The 4,273-nt window shown below is 45.7% G+C and overlaps 1 long non-coding RNA gene across 1 annotated transcript; it reads right to left on the reverse strand.

Moving 5' to 3' along the window:
• Positions 1-322: 322 nt before the first annotated feature.
• LOC309397911 lies at positions 323-3,211 on the reverse strand. Its single transcript, XR_014176327.1, has 2 exons — positions 2,418-3,211; positions 323-789 (listed from the first exon to the last, which is right to left on the reverse strand). It is a non-coding gene; the product is annotated as an uncharacterized lncRNA (long non-coding RNA).
• Between the last annotated feature and the right edge of the window lie 1,062 nt (positions 3,212-4,273).

Below are 4,273 nucleotides of genomic sequence, written 5' to 3' on the forward strand. Positions count from 1 at the left end.
ATCAAGCTCAAGATGAGCTAGTTAGTGACTGGTTAATCTTGATCCAAGAATTCAGTCATTTTAGACATGGCTTGTGGTCCTTGTAGTGCAGTTTTTCTTCACTTCCTCTCCCCAAATGAAGGATACAACTGGCCAAATGGAAAAATAGTACCTTAAAAAAATTAGCCCACCTAACAAATATTAAAGATAAGCACAATTATGATTATCCAGGATTCATTTTCCTTGGTCTATAAGGTAAGATCATGCCTATTTAAGAGTCATCTGTCACAGCTTTACCAAGATCCCCAAATCCATTTTAAAATACCATTCATTATTTAGACTAGTGTTTCTCAATCTTGGGAACTTTAAGACGTATGGATTTCAACTCCCAGAACTCCCTAGTAAGCAGGATTGGCTGAGGAATTCTGGGTGTTGAAGTCCAAATATCTTAAAGTTGCTAAGGTTGAGAAACCCTGAGTTAATCCAAAAAATCTGATTCTGGGGTTGGTGGAGGATTAGTGGGAACCTGAGGAAGTTCAGTCATCTCAATATCCAAGTTCCTATCGATGCAAGTCTGCCTGTGGGTAGACCGGAGACCAACAGTGAGGCAAGGGGAGAGAGGTGGCTCAACGTCTTCAGGAAGTTCATTCGAATTGCTCATCTCAGACACGGCTTCTCTCTCCGATTCATTGGTCTGTTCGTCCAGGCCTAGCAGCCGATGCCGAAATTTCTTACAGGAAAAGCAGATAGTCAGACCAAGGAAGCAAAGCATAATCACAGCGATGTAAAACCAGGAGGCATTGGAGATTTCTGAAAGAGGAAAAGAAAAATGTGATTGCTTGCACCATTCATGGTTCTCCTGTACATTTATGCCCCCTACACTGAAATCCTTATTTTCTCCTCACGCATAACAAAATCCACTTCTCTTCTTCCTCTCTTAGGTTTCAAAAGACTTGTTCCAAATCCATTCATTACTCTATAGTAATTAGCACTCTCATTCATGCCAACTATATTCCCACATTTAAACTGATTTCCAAATTAAACCATTTTCCAGGTTTGTGCACTCCTAGTCTTCATCTTACAATTCATTTAGTGACTGCAAAGTTACGACAGCACTGAAAAAAATAACGACTGTTTTTCACACTTGTAGCCATTGTAGCATTCCCATGGTCACATGCTGAAAATTCAGCCGCTTGGCAACCTGTTCATATTTATGACAGTTGCAATGTCATGGGGTCACGTGATCAGCTCTTGCAACCTTCTGACAAGCAGTGGGGAAGCCACAGTCACTTAGCAACTGGATTGCTGATTTAACAACTGCAGTGACTCACTGAACATCTGTGGCAACAAAAGCCATAAAATGGGGCAAAATTCACTTAACAAATGTTTCCCTCAGCAACATAAATTTGGGGCTCAATTGTGGAAATAACTAGATGACTACATGCACAAACAATCATGGCCAGCTATGTGTGCTATAGTTTAGCACCCTAGATGACCTCAGTCAGGCAAATTGGTTTGGCTGAGTTCACATGACACACTAAACCCATAAATTACACTTAGCAAACCAGACTGGCTGTGATCACATACCATATTAAGCCACAATAAGGCCCGTGACCTTGACTGATTGTTTTTAACACACATGCCAGGAGTTCTCAAACTTAGTAATGTTAAACTGAGATGGAATCAAATCAAATACGAACCATACACCTAGATGTTTAGCCGATTATTTAATTAGATAGCTGGACCTACCAGTGTAACTTTCTCCTAAAACTTACTCTGGGCTGTGCCCACTTTAAGCCCCGGCTGGGGAAAATTAAAATAAGCTTTCACAGGCAAGGTGTTCCTCTTTCCTTACACAATTCAAAGCTGGCTGGGTGGTAGGTTTGCTGACCCACAAATCAGAAAGCCCAGGATGTCATGTACCTCCAGCCCATAAAGTTGGTTTTTGAATTAGCTTGCTGTGCCCAACCACAAACAATAGTCGCTTTGACTCTGTCCTAAAGTTTGGGATCTGTAAGCTTTAAGGGACCAGCCTCTCTTGGCCCTTGCTGAGAAAAAGAAGCTTGGCTAAGATACCACCTGTGATGTTTGGGCCTCTCTACAAACCTTGTCTAATGGGGATAGAGCAGAAAAGAATCCAAAGCACCTGAGGGGAAGACAAGAAGCAACAGGTGGAAACTACTCAAGGAGAGAAACAACCTAGAACTAAGGAGAAATCCCCTGACAATAAGAACAATTAATCAATGGAGCAGCTTCCCTCCAGAAGTTGTGGGGGCTCCATCTCTGGAGGCTTTTAAGAAAAGACTGGGCTGCCAGTTGTCTTGAATGATATAGGGTCTCCTCCTTGAACAGGGGATTGGACTAGAAGACCTCCAAGGTCCCTCCCAACTCCCTTCTGAGAGTCTATCCGCAACAGCCCAGCTTTCCCCTCGACTTACGGAATTCTCCATGGAGGTTCGACGTCGCCGTTTCCACTCGGCCGTCGGAGTGTTTCAGCCTTAGCCCTTCCATGGTCTAATCCTGGCCCAGATTCCGGAGCTTCTGCGGGAACGCGCAGCAGTTGAAGGAGTCGCGAATGCCACAGCCAACCTGGGCCGGAAAGATCTAGCCAAATGCTGCGCCCCGAGAATTTCACCTGCTCTGCCCAGGACGTTCCCGCCGATCCCCAGCTTGACCAGCGTGCCGAGCAGAAACTTGGATCCTGCACGTATCGCTCCGTAAAGGATCTGCCCCGTTCTCGCGCAGGTAGCCTGCTGGAGGCGCCGACTTGCCCCGTTTACCAGCAGAAGGCGCGCAGCTGGGGCGGACCTTTGCTCCTCGCCTTCATCAAGCGCCCCAACTCAGCTCAGCTGGGATGGCGCATCTCCCGAGGCCCCAGAATTGGTCGTGGGCTGAATCGGAAGCAGATGCGCTCCCGGGCTTGATTGGGGTTTAGTCCTAGGTTCGGGTTCATGCAAAGTATGGTTTGGCTGGTTGTGGATTAACAATGGCCAGAATCGCCTTATCCAGGAGATAGGAAGGGAGGGAGGAAAAGGATTCCAGCTATTGGACTTGGTAACTAAGGGCACATGGGCATTGTATTAATCAAACATTCATGGTTTCTTCAACTACCCATGGTTTATCATAACCAATGGCCAGGCTTTTAAGCAAGTGCTCTCCAATCAATTTAGACTGCAACTTTTCCAATCCTTTGGCAAAGGCTGATGGCCATTAAACTCCCCAAAATTATGAACTACATCAGGGAGCCTGTTTTAACTTCAAATCGCAGGACCCTTCTTAGAAAATCAACTAAGGAATGTTGCAACATATTTCTTTATATATTTCCACTACAGCATATTGAATAGAGCACACCTGGATGAGTGACAGGCTTGCAGCCTCCTCACCCCAGAGGATAGGTGAGGCTGGACTACTAAAAGTTCGTGTTTAGAGGAGGGATACCAAATCTTGGCAACTTTAAGATTTGTGGACTTCAATTCCCAGAATTCCACAACCAGCCATGCTTTAGAGACTTTTCAATCAATTTGGAGCCAGTTAGTGTTTCTCAACCTCAACAACTTTAAGGTGTGTGGACTTCAAGTTCCAGAATTGTCCAGCTCCCATGCAGACAGAGAGATGAAACTGCCAATGCCGTCTCTAGGGAACCAGGTTGTCATTTCCATATTTAGCAAGTGAGAATAATTTTGTGTTTAATACAGACTCAGTGGTAATTAAAGACAAGGTGACAAGCCACCCCAGGTTCTTCCATCTGCTGGTAGCCCTGTGAGTATATGTATTTGTATACTTTCCCCAAGGACATCTAGTACCATGATGGTGAACCTATGGCACACATGAGCCATCTCTCCAGGCATCGCCCAGGTTCCAGCCAGCTGGTCTCCGCGGGAGCGCCAGAAACCAGAAGAGCAGCTCCCTGGTGCACATGCACACGCAGGGAAGCTGAGCTTCTGGTTCCTGGTGTGCATATGCGCGCTGGCCAGCTGGTCTTTACGTACGCTTGCATGCCAGAAACTGGAAGACCAGTTTCCTGGTGCACATAAAGACACCAGAACCTGGAAGCTCAGTTTCCTGGTGCGTGCGTGCGCGATGGGGAGCTGCTCTTCCATTTTCTGCTGCTCACCCATTTCAACACTTGGTGCAGAAAACACTGATCTAGTAAATGTGGTGTTGAGTCATTCTTTGATTGTTTCTCATCTATCTCAGGACCTTCTGCAGTCCTACAAACTCAGAACACACAACACAATAATCCCCCAAAGTCTCTCCTTTCATGGGAATGCAAAACAGCTGGGAAGATCAAGTT

This window comes from Natrix helvetica (genome assembly GCF_964273705.1).
Source record: "Natrix helvetica genome assembly, chromosome: 11".
NCBI classification, from domain to species: Eukaryota; Metazoa; Chordata; class Lepidosauria; order Squamata; family Natricidae; genus Natrix; species Natrix helvetica.